Genomic DNA, 13,079 nt, shown 5'->3' with positions numbered 1-13,079 from the left:
AATACAATTTGGAAGGAGTTATGGCAACTTAGCCTCCCGGGAAAGATTAAACATTTTGGCTGGAAAGTTCTTAAGGGGGTTTTACTGTGCTATGGAGTGCTAGCAAGCAAACATATTCAACTGATTCCTCAATGCCCATTTTATAAGATTGGACTTGAGGACATTCAACACTGCTTGTTCACAGGATCCCGGGCATCAGAGGTTTGGACCGAGTTGGGTCTTAATGATGAAATTGATCGGGCCGTGCGGCAGGACCGCTCAGGATCAATCAACCTAGAGATTTTTAGTCCGACTTCGCACTATGATGCATGAAATACCAATAGACGAATTGATTATTGTCGCTATGTGGTTCATTTGGTGGCAGAGACGCCAATCTACTAAAAGAGAGCCAATCATGTCAGCAGAACAATCAACCAGCCTATACGCAAGATCGATCATAGCTGGAACAAGCCAAGTGAGGGAGTTGTTAAAATCAATGTTGATGCGTCATTTCTTGTGGAAAATATGACAGGAGCCTGCAGAGCGATAGCTCGAGATGATCGAGGTAATTTTCTGGCACCAGGGACCTGTGTGCTACCCATGTTTCTAGTGCAGATTCAGTGGAAGTTATGGCTATCCGAAGTGGTTTGATCCTAGCAGAAAATTTGGGTTGCACTGAACTCATCATCGAGTCCGACAATATGTTGGTGTTGAAGGACATCTCTGATCCAAATGTCTATATGGGAACTGATGTTTCAATCATTACAGAGTGTTCTTTCATGGCCATGGAGTTTGCTAGTATTGATTTTGTCCACTGCAGCAAAGAAGCAAATATGGTAGCAGATTGCTTGGCAAAACACTGTTTTAGCATTAATAAGTCTGAATCTTGGGAATCCAATGTCCCTGACTTTATTCTTCATCATTATGTAAACGACCTTGCTATTATTTTATGAATAAAGTCGTTGTGATAAATAAAAAGAGAAATAGAAAACCAAGTCTTGCATAATTTATTAAGGCAGCCATCCCTAGTTAGATTCTTTCTTTCTTTGATCTCCTTGATTCTTTTCTTTCTTCTGTAAGGATAATATCAATGTCATTAATTTATTCCTTCTTAATAAAAAAACTACTTTTTGCAAAAAAAAATCCACTGTTATATGCTTGCTTTTTTTCACCCGCAAAAAAATATGATTGCTTTTTCGTATTACAAAAAATGCAATTTTTGTGTAATTTTTGTCATTCTTTATTTTATTCCTTCTTCTTAAAGAGTAACACCAATGCCTCTCTTTCATCATTTCCTTAGAGAATGTCCTTTTTTTTTGTTTCTGTGTGTGTGTGTTAGTATACAAGCACTTACTATGGAAATATGTGTGTAAATTATCCTGGAGCGTGAATATTAAACTATTTTATTGTTGTTCTTTACATATTACAAAAGGTGCAATTTCAGAGCAAAATGGTGTGCAAATTTTTTAACTTGTTTTTTCCCATGTTGAAAATGAAATTTTGCCAAGCTAGCAAAAAAATTGTCAGGAGTTTGCCATGCTGCAGCAGAGTAAATTGCATACGCACAAGAGATTCACTCATGGAAAAAATTTGTCATCCTACAACAGAAGAAAGTTGCCATAAAATGCCCATGATTTGCCATGCTGTAAAGAGAAGAATTGTTCATGCTATAGCCATGAAAAATACCGCCTGGTTGCCAAAATGATGTTAACGCCTGATTGCCAAAATCTACTCGGCACAGTCCCGAGATCGATACATATTTGGAAAATTGAGGTTCCCTTGTGTATGAAAATTTTCATGTGGTTTGTCCACAAGCAAGTGATACTTATCAAAGATAATTTGCTAAAGCAACGTTGGATAGGTAGTGCACGATGTTGTTTTTGTGATCAAGGCGAAACAATACAACACCTCTTCATATTTTGCCCTCTCGCGAAATTACTTTGGCGAACCATTCATATAGCCTTTAACATTACTCCTCCAGGTAGTATTGATGCGTTATTTGGGACGTGGATAACTGGAGTAGACCATATTACTGCATCTTGTATTCGGGGCTATATGGATCAGGAACGATATGATCTTTAACAGACAAAACATCTTAAATTTCTTACAGGTTATCTTTAGAGCTACGGCATGGATTAGTACGTGGTCGTTACTCACTCCTACGGACACCAGGGAGCCTTTGGTTACTGGGTGCAACCAGTGAGAGATGGTAGCACGGAGTATCTTCAACCGGTTTGGATGACGGTCTCATAATAGGATATGTGTTTAGCGATCTTGTCCTATTCTCCGGCCGGTTGTGGCAATGATTTTTTTTTTGCTTCGTTTGTAAGCTGTACTGGATCTAAGACTATGGTTTTTTTCGTAATTTTTAATAATATGGCCGCATGCATCTTTCGGATGCAGATGAAAGCCTCCATGAAAAAAAAAGTCTTATGCACAGCGGTAAATGAGCTCATGAGCACCGGCAGAACTGGAGGCAGAAGCAGCAGCTAGCAATAGCATGGGCGATTCTGGTGGAATTGCACGTACGTTTTCAATGCCGTGATCTTTACACAACTGCGCGTACTTTCTGGCGAAGTATTGGGGGCTTGGGGCGTTGCTCGGCTTGTACGAGTACCGACCACAGTTGCAGCAGAGGCCGAGCTGAACTCACTTCCCTTGTCAGATCGAGCAGGCCACAGAAAAACCTCCGATCGGGCGGCACGCACAGGGCATGGCCGCGTGTCCTGCGTGGTGGCGTGCGCCGCGCGCTGACGAGCAGAGAAACCGAAATAGAGGGGAGGGGAGCTGAGCCGAGGCTCGAACAAAACTGTTGAGCGTGTTGCCTCGCCCTGCCACCGCCGGCAGCGGCGCAGGGTACGTACGCGACGCGTGCACGTCGTCGCATGCAGCTAGCCGGCTAGGGCTAGGTAGAGGTAGAGGTGGCTACCTAGAGCGAGCGCGTCGAGCGATTGATTGATTGCGCCTTCCAGTCCCACTACTGTTGCCGCCCCCGTTCCTGTCTCTTGCATGTCCCGGTTCGGCAGCATGCACCGGCCGGGCCGGAACAAACCCAAAAGCGGTGCCGCCGAGATCTCCACGGTGGTTTGTGTCGCACTGCATGCGCTGGCCCCGTCGAGGAGTGGAGCGGGCTCCGTCTACACCAACAGAAGTAACGATGCATGTTCGAAGCCACACCTTTTTTTTGCATAGACGAAGGAGGTCATAATAACTTCTACCCCCCGTTTCGTTTTACTCTGCGTATAAAACTTGTTTAAAGTCAAACTACATAAAGCTTGACCAAATTTACAATACAAAAGTTATACAGTATGAAAGATAATTTCATATTGTGAATGTTGATATTTTTTTCTTATACAGCTAGTCAAACTCTCAGACAAATTTCATATGATCCTTAATAGAAAAAATGACTAAAAAGAAACGGAGAAAATAAAAAAACTTCTATGGATGCCACGCTCCACCGTGGGGGAAAGGCAGCCGCACCGGCGGCGCACTGGCCGCGCACGAGCAGGGCAATTTTTCCTGCACTGCATGGCACGTGGACGTCCCGTCAGCCCAGCGAGACTGGCAAGAAGCTGCTATCGCCGGCTACTGAAGGTGATTGCTTTGGGCTCCACGCCTGCCGCGTGTCGTTGTCAGCTTCTTGGAGCAGGTAATAGCACTGCAGGTCCCTGAACTTGCATGTCAGGTGATGGTTTGGTCCTTGAAGTTGAAAAAGCTGATTATTTCGTCCCTAAACTTGTCATGGATGTGCAAGTTTAGTCCACAGCCAATCCGAACTCGCCAAGTGGATCCAGGTGGCCTGGGCTGGTCAGCGCCGCGAGTTTTTCAGTTAGCCCCCTGCCTTCATCACGAATCAACCCGCAGTACTACACCTGAGTTAACTTGTGGGTATATTCCTTTGGAATATCCTATCCTGTCGGCTCTCTCCTCTCCACTCTCCTATCCGCTTCTTCTTCTTCAGCTCGTCTGCTCCAGATCGCCGCCGCCGTCCATCTCGACGCCACCTTCCAGCTCGCGGCCATGGTTTCTTGGAGTGAAGGATCCAACTCGTCGTCGGACGACTTCTCTGTGACAAGTGAGGTTAGTTCGTCCACCTCCAGTACATACATACTCACTGGTAGTTAGGGTTAGGGCTCCTGCTGCTAAGAAATGGGCAATTTTGTGCTGACAATAATGTGTTCTAGGCTCCTGCTGCTGCCACTATTTTCTGCTCAGAGTGGAGTGGCCTTGCTCCAGATCTTTCAGCTAGATGCGAACACCAATGCGTCTGTGAGAAGTTTGTGTCCTTTGAATCTGTTGACAGTGGTAGGAGGTATCTTGGTTGTGCACAAAAGGTTAGTAGATTTACAGTTATTGGAATGTGTCATGTCACTGTGATCTGTATAAGAGTGCAGCAATATAGTTAACTGAAGAAAACTGCAGTTAGTTAACTGAATTTTTCATTTGACTGAATATAACTGCAGCTATATCCAAATTCAGTTGACTGAAGAAAACTGCAGTCTGTTAATTGAACTTTTCAGTTAACAACATCTTTTTTTCATTTAACAATATTTAAATTAACTGAATTTCTCAGTTAACAACATGTTGTTTGTGAACTTAACTGAATGTAAATCAACAAACTGAACTTATCTGAATTTAAATGAAGTTCAATGAACTTAACTGAATTTAAATAAATATAAATGAATCAATAGTGCTCTAAGCATTTTCATTTATCTAAAGTTGTATTCTTTTCTTATTTGGTAGGAAATACCTAAATGCAACTTTGTAGAGTGGATTGACCCTGAATGGCCTGCCACTGTGAAGATGAGTTTAGCTAGGGTTTGGGGCATGTATGATGATGAGAAGAAGCTAAGGCTCAGGGAAAGTGTAGTTCTTGCTGAAGAAAATTTTAGGGTTGTGAAAGAGAAGGAAAAGATGGAAAATGATCTGAGGTTTTTTAAACTAGATTTTGCTAAGATGGTGGCTGACAAGGAGCAGGCAATTACTGAATTGGGCAATGCAAGACTTGCTCTTTCTGACCTAAAGGAAGAGCTTGAGAAGAAGAAGATGTCTGATAAATCTACCAGCAGCATTCATCAGGTTGTGAGGGCTAAGGCAGAGAAAGAGAGGGATGAGATGAAGCAACAGATGGACAACATGAAGGAAGATTTGGATAAAGTGGTGTCACACAGGGATGAGCTGAAGAAGGAGAAGAAGAAACTAGAGTACATGATTGGTGATTTGTTCAGGCACAAGGAGGAGACCAAGAGCAAGATAAGGAGGGTGAAGGAGATCTTAGATGAATTTGAGTAATTCATTCAAGAAGATCTATTAATTAGTTGTATTGAATTTGTTGGTTTAATGCCAGTATTATGTAATGCACTGAATTTGTATGAATGCTTTTAGTTAACTAAATCTGTATGACTGCTTTTATTGTTACTAGTTATCTGAATGTCTCCAGATAAGTGCAATTTTTACAGTGTCAATTAACTTAGTTTGTAGTTAACTGAAGTTCAGTTATCTGAAGATTCAGTTAACTGAATTTAAATGAGATATCTTCAGTTAAACACAAATTGAGTTATCTGAAGATTCAGTTAAGTGGATTTAAATGAGAAATCTTTAGTTAACTACAAATTGAGTTATTTGAAGAATTCAGTTAGCTGAATTTTAATGAGAAATCTTTAGTTAACTACAAATTCAGTTATCTGAATCTTTAGTTAACTGAATTTAAATCAGATATCTTTAGTTAACTACAATTTCAGTTAACTGAATCTTTCAGTTAACTGAATTTAAATGAGTTATATTCAGTTAACAAAGATATGTATTTAGCAAAAATTCAGTTATGTATTTAGCAAAAATTAAGTGCACAGGAACAGCAGCATGACAAAGCAGCAGCAGCAGCATGGCAAAGCAGCAGCAACAGCAGATTGGCAAAGCAGCAGCAGCATTGCAAAGCAGCAGCAGCATGCCACATCATAATTGGCACTGCAAAGCAGAATAACTATATAGATAGCATCCAGATGTCCTAAACATTGCAGGAAAGTTCAGACAATATAGCAAAAGTGCAACATTACAATTAACTTATGTGCTCTGCATATATAGAGCACACCTAACATAAACTAACCAAAATATCACTAACTTATATGCTGAATTTTCTTGCTAGTCAGCATACCTAACTACTGCATCATCTTCTTGTCCATCATCTTCAGTTCTTCAGGTGCTTGAGGTGCTCCGAGCGGCGCACCTCCCCTGCAAATGGCCTTTTGTTCGTCTTCTCCGGCTTCTGTGGTGCCGCTGCCACCTTCTCCTCTTCTGCATCATCCATCACCTCCTGCTTGACGATGTCAGGCACATCTGGGAGCACCTCCACGTCAATTGGGAGGTCTATGTCGTCCTCATTGGCGTTGTGGACTGGCGCCATCATCTGGATCTCGTCCTCTTCCTCGTTGTCCGACAGGACAACGACGGACACCTCCTCATCGCCAGACGAGGCATACGACGCAGAGGAGTCAGAATCCCCTCTGTAGCCCGAGTCGTTGTCGGAGTCCACCTTGCAGTACTCCGAGTCAGACGACAGAGAGACGTCCTTGTCGTCGACGTGCACGAGGGGCACCGGCGCAGGCAGGGCCAGAACCACATCGTGGACGTGTTGCATCCTCGACCACACGCGCGTCGGATCCGGCTGCGGCTGCGGCGTGGTGGCGGACTTGTACATCCACCAACGCGCGCGCTGCCTCGGATCGTCGGAGCACGTCTCCGCCATTGCGAAGCGGAGGATGTTGGCCGGAGGCGTACCTGGGCCGTCCACGAGAGCGCGCCTCTTCTCGTCGTCGGTCATCTGGTCGATGAGACCCCGCGCATGGTTTCTAAGCATGTCGACGCTGGGGAACCACCGGCCTATCTCCTGGAGCTCCGCGCGCGCGACCTGGTCGTCTCCTGCCAGCTTGTCGACCATCCTCTGCCATGCAGGGTGGCTGTCCATGGCGTCAGCGGCGGCGTCGAGATGGCCGGCGAGGGTTTTCTTCTCAGGTGGAGTGCGAGGTGGGGAGCGTAGAGCCCGAGGCGTCGTGAAACGGTAGTGGTGAGTGGGGGCGGTGGGTGGTGGGTGGTGGCCTCTTAATAGGAATGGAAGAGCGAACGGCACCGCTCTGACCAGCATGTACAGTTTATATCACTATAATAAACGTGGCAATTAGTATCTAGCAGATCACTAGTACTAGCGCACTGGCATGGAGCTCAGCCTATCACACAAAGGGTCCTGAGCTCGATCCCCAGGACAACCAATTTTTGGGAAAATTATTTTTAGTTCACAACTGCAGTATTCACTCCAAAACATATCATGATTTTGTTAACCTAGCACCTCTTTTTGAAGATATTATTTTAAACCTTTTTCAGTTAAAAGAAGCAATGTTCATTTCAGTTAACACAACAAAAATCAGAAAAATCCAGTTAACTAAGTTAACTGCATCTTCAATTCACTAACTTAACTGAATCACTAACACTGCATCCATGTAAATTCCAACTTAAACTACATCACTGAAATGCATCATCAAATTTAGTTACAAAAAGGGCAATGAATGCCATTGTGAGCCACTGTTTGCCATCAAAAAGGGCAATGAATGCCATTGTAGGCAATATAAGCCACTGTTTGCCTATAAAAAATGGCATGTCCATAATTTAAAATTACTGTAGGCCTTAACAAAAAAGAATGGCAGACAATAACTGTCACCAAATCACTCATGTGGTGCCATGAAATCATCATCAGGAGCATTGAGATCAGGAATTGTCCTCTGATCTCCAAACAGAAGCCATCTCCATCCTGCATATGGAACTGTTGCTGCTCCTCCTCTCCCTACAGATGGCATTGATCCTCCTGTCCAAGCATGTGTATTTGCTGTTGCTACTCCTCCTCTCCCTGCAAATGGCATTGATCCTCCTCTCCATGCAAATGGCATTGATCCTCCTCTCCCTGCAAATGGCATTGATCCCCCTCTCCCTGCAAATGGCATTGCTCCTCCTCTCCCTGCAAATGGTAGTGATCCTCCTCTCCCTGCAAATGGCATTGCTTCTCCCCTCCCTACAAATGGCAGTGATCCTCCTGTCCAAGCATCTGGATTTGCATTTGCTGCTCCTCCTCTCCAAGCATATGCATTTGCTGTTGCTGCCCCTCCTCTCCAAGCATATGCATTTGCTATTGCTGCTGCTCCTATCCCTGCAGATGGAACTTCTCCTCTCCCTGCAACTGAATTTGCTGCTCTTCCTCTACCTGCATTTGCATTTGCTCCTCTTCCTCTGCATGCAACTAAATTTGACCCTCTTCCTCTGCCTACAACTGAATTTGACCCTCTTCCTCTCTCTGTAGTTGCTCCTCTGCCTGCATCTGGATTTCTTTGTCTTTTTCTTCCTCTTCCCCTACCAGATCCTTCTCCTCTGTCAGCTATTGTGGTTGCCCTTGTCTGTCTACCTATGTTCATTTCTGTAGTAACCCTTAGCTGGGGTATTGCAGCACCAGCAGCAGCAACAAATGCAGATTGCTCAGGCAGTGGCCCATGAACCCTCTGAGGAGCTCTTCTTGCAAGCTCTCTCTGAGTCATGTTGTAGACCATACTGAATGGTGTGTCAATTGGATCCAGTAAAGGGTCTGGTTGGTTAGGGAAGATGTTCTGCACAAATTCAAATAAGTACAACAAATTCAGTAAAATTCAGTAAAATGCAGTGAAATGTAGTGCAATTCAGATAAGTACAACAAATGCATTAAAATTCAGTGAAATGAATTGAACTGAATTCAAGTATTGTAAAATGCATGCACCTGAAGAAATGTTGGGTCATCATAGTTCTCATCAACAACCTCTACCCCTTCTTCAATGAGAGCCTCCTGCCATCTGTAATGCCCCTTTCTGTTGTGATCAGCTCTCCCACAAATAGAGCAGTGCATTGTAACACCTTTTTTGTTCAAAACCCTAACACCCTTCTTGATCTTCTCCTCTGGTGTCTTGTTCCTGTTTTTCTTGGGTCTACCCAACTGTTTGGTGAACACTGGTGGATACACCTTATAGCCATTCTGTTTCTCCCACTCCTTAGGGTCTGCAAGAGGGACAAGAGTGTATCCATAAGCTTTGAGAAAGGTCTGAACAGTATAGCAGTCATGAACCAGTGTCTCTGGGTCAATTCTCTCCTCCCTGCAACATGCTATGCAATGGCCACATGGTACTCCTGATAACTGCCATCTCCTGCAATCACAAGTGTGCAAGCAGAGGTCCACAGTGTAGCTATTGTTACCAGACTGAACTCTGAAGATTTGCTGGCCAGCTTCTGTTACATGGCAGTTAGCAGCAAACTCTGTGTTCTTATCTAACTTCTTCTTGATCTTGGGACATATTCTCTGGCCTGTCCACTTTTCAATAGCTTCTCTTTGTTTGCTAACAATCCTGTTCATCATCTTATAGAAAATGTACTCAAGCATGCTGAGCACTGGAATCTCTCTCCCCTCAAGGATGTAGCTGCATACAGATAGGAAGAAAACATGTTAGTATGATATGATAATTAGCAGTACAGATGGGTTATATGTTAAAATCAAAACAACTTAGCAAACTGACCACCAAACTACCTATTAAAAACCTCAGAGTTATTGTTGAGAAGGATGTCACATTTGGGGAATTCACTGAAGAATGTTTTGCACCAAGTTTTCCACTCTGGTCTTTCAGTCCAGTGGAAAGCAGCTGAACTGTGGTCATCCATTTTCTGACAGTTTTCTCTCCACTTCACTTTGTTTGGAGATCTTGCAATTGCCCACAAGTCTTGCTTCAGTACCTCTCCTTTGTGCTTCTCATTGAAATTCTGGTAAATATGTCTGACACAAAACCTGTGTTTTGAATCTGGCCAAACTTTGTGCACTGCATTTATTAAACCTTTCTGTTTGTCACTCATGATTGTGAAAGGAGCAGTGTTAGTGATGTTGAGATCATCTCCGAGAGTGGTGAGAAACCACTCCCATGAACCTGTGCATTCAACTTCCACCCATCCCATTGCTATTGGGAATATGCAGTCATTGGGATCAATACCAACAGCACTGAGTAGCACTCCTTTGAACCTTGTTTTCATGTGACAACCATCAATGAAGATGATTGGCCTGCAGCCCTTTAGCCACCCTCTCTTACATGCATCATATGACCGGTACAATGTTTTCAAACATTTCCTGCCAAATGGAAATTTTGTATCTTTCACTAGTGAGGTTGTGACCAGAAATGTAGACCCAGGGTTTTTGGTCCTTAATTCTTGACCATAGTCCCAAAGCCTACTGAATTGCTCTTCCTCATCACCATGAATCTCATTAAGTGCTTGCTTTCTAGCCCTAGCAAGCTTCCATTTGTTAGGAGTAACATTGAATTCCTTAGTAATTTTCCTTGAAAAGGTTGCAAGTGACATCTTCTGGTCATCTCTGAACTCATCCAAGAAAAACTGGCAAAGAAACTTAGCTGTCAAATCCTTCAACTTCCACTTTTTCTGACAGAGATGCTCTCCAAAGTAGGCCTTGATGACAAATCCTCCAGTCCTGTTGTCCTTGCTAGCTTTAAGCAGCCATGGGCAACCTCTCTGACAAACAGCCTCTAATCTCATCTTATCATTCTTCACCTTCTTGATTTGCACTCTGTTCCTTATAGAATAAGCAGTAAGAGCTTTCCTGAGCTCAACCACATCAGAAAATACCATCCCTAATTTAAATATAGGGGATTTCATGTCCACCTTGGAATTGAAAGCTTTGAACTTGTATTTCAGTTGCTCTTGCTCTTCAACAGAGAGGTTTAGATCTTCATCCTCAAGTAAATAGTCTGGCTCCACCTCTTCCTCCACTTGCTCAGCTTCTTCATCAACATCAAAATCAATGTTGTCTTCATATAAATCATCATCTCCATCATCTATGTCATAATCACTATCACTGAACTCTGAATCTGAGAGCACTGCATCCTCTGCACCATCATACAGCACATTCTCTGCTGCTCCACCATCTGTCAGCAAGTTATCTGCTGCTGCACCATCAGTTAGCAAAGTCTCTGTTTCTGTTACATTAGCAACCAAGTTGTCTGCTTCTATGTTATCCGCTGCCACCTCTGAAATGGAATCTTCAACATTTACTGAAATGAGGCTGTGAGAAGATGCTGCTGCAACAACATTTGACCTGGCCATCGTGACAGAACTGTGAACTGTTGGCACTGTCAATACCAAATCTTCCCTGCAATTACCGATGAAATCTGCATGGTCAACCATTAGTGCAAGCACCTTATGCTGACTACTAGCTCTGATCATGTGTTGCACATCCTCATCACCTCTAATTCTCAACATACCATCTGAAATCATTTTGTCAGGCATGCACCAATAAATTATGTGCTCAGCCACAGGATATCCCAACCATAGCAAGTGCTCTTCAATAGCTGAATATGAGAATGTGCCAGCATCAACATAGTCAATCACCTTCACAGAAGGATTATAGTACTCCATGTTATTTCTTGGTCCACAGAAAAGCCCACCATGCTCAAGTTCCAGTGTAAAGAAAGGGGTGTCCACAATCTGTCCCATTGCTGAATCACAAACTGCAGCAAGAAAGTGCATTATGTAAGACAAAGCATATCACATCTCAAACAACCTCTAAGTAGATAACTGAACAGTAAAATAACTGCAACTCTGCTTAATAAATTCATATGACTAAATTGTGTAACCTGCAAGTTAACTCCAAGCAGCAAGTTCACTGAATTTATTCAGTTAACTGCATGCTGCAAGTTCACTCAGGAAATTCAGTTATGCATTCTTTTTGCAAGAAACAGGGTAAGCACAATCTTCAACCAAACTCAACCAACCACAGTCAACAATAGTATCTTCAAGACTAAATTCAGTTAACTGACTAAATTCAGTTACCTGAAAATTCAGTTAACTGACTAAATTCAGTTAACTGACTACATTCAGTTACCTGACTACATTCAGATAACTGATCTAGCAAGATAAAACAACAAAAAGGCATTCTAATGATGTAGTGCCACTACTAAACTGCTGAGCAACTACTAAACAGCAGCACTACAACTACAAATTTCATGTTTTTAAAAGTACAAACATGCGCCCTGCTGTTCAATGTCAACCCTACAACCAAAACAAATTTCGCACCAATGTGTTCTGCTGGTCAATGTTAACTGGTCAAAATAATACATTGTGCACGAAACAACATGAAACACAAGAACCCTAGCTTCTTGGCGAAATCCTAAATCTCACAGCCTAAACCCTAGCCTGAAATCAACGACCACCTCAATAACCAGCTTCGCAGCGCCGAAAGCTGTATAGACACAGAAATCCACCGTAAATACCCGCAACGCTATCCAAAGGGGGTGATCCGCCGGTGCTGCGGATGACACGGCAGGACGATCAAACCAGAGGAGGAGGGAGGAACAGAGCAGAGAGGGGAGGAGGACGCACCATAGTCGGGAGGAAAGACGCCGTCCGGGCGAACTTGATGCGCGGTCGGAGGAGGGACGACACCGCCGGTGTACTCCGGCGACGACGCCACCATGGTTGCTGACGTCAGCCAGCACCCGGCGCACGCGGTCGGCGCGAGCAAGACAGCAACCAAGCCAAGTGGATGAATGATTGGGGTGGGGAGGGGGACAAAATAAATTCAGGTGTTTTTTGCTTCGAGGGGGACGAGGAGTACTGCGGGTTGATTCGTGATAAAGGCAGGGGGCTAACTGAAAAACTCACGGCGCTGACCGGCCCAGCCCAGCTGGATCCATTTGGCGAGTTCTGATTGGCTGTGGACTAAACTTGCACATCCATGACAAGTTGAGGGATGAAATAATCCACTTTTTCAAGTTCAAGGATCAAACCATCACCTGACATGCAAGTTTTGGGACCTGCAGTGCTATTACCTCTTCTTGGAGCTAGGCCGAGGGTGTTGGGGAACGTAGTAATTTCAAAAAATTTCCTACGCACACGCAAGATCATGGTGATGCATAGCAACGAGAGGGAAGAGTGTTGTCCACGTACCCTCGTAGACCGACAGCGGAAGCGTTATCACAACGCGGTTGATGTAGTCGTACGTCTTCACGATCCGACTGATCAAGTACCGAACGTACGGCACC

The sequence above is a fragment of the Triticum aestivum genome, chromosome 3D (assembly GCF_018294505.1).
Source record: "Triticum aestivum cultivar Chinese Spring chromosome 3D, IWGSC CS RefSeq v2.1, whole genome shotgun sequence".
NCBI lineage: Eukaryota > Viridiplantae > Streptophyta > Magnoliopsida > Poales > Poaceae > Triticum > Triticum aestivum.
Note: the sequence above shows the minus strand (reverse complement) of the source record.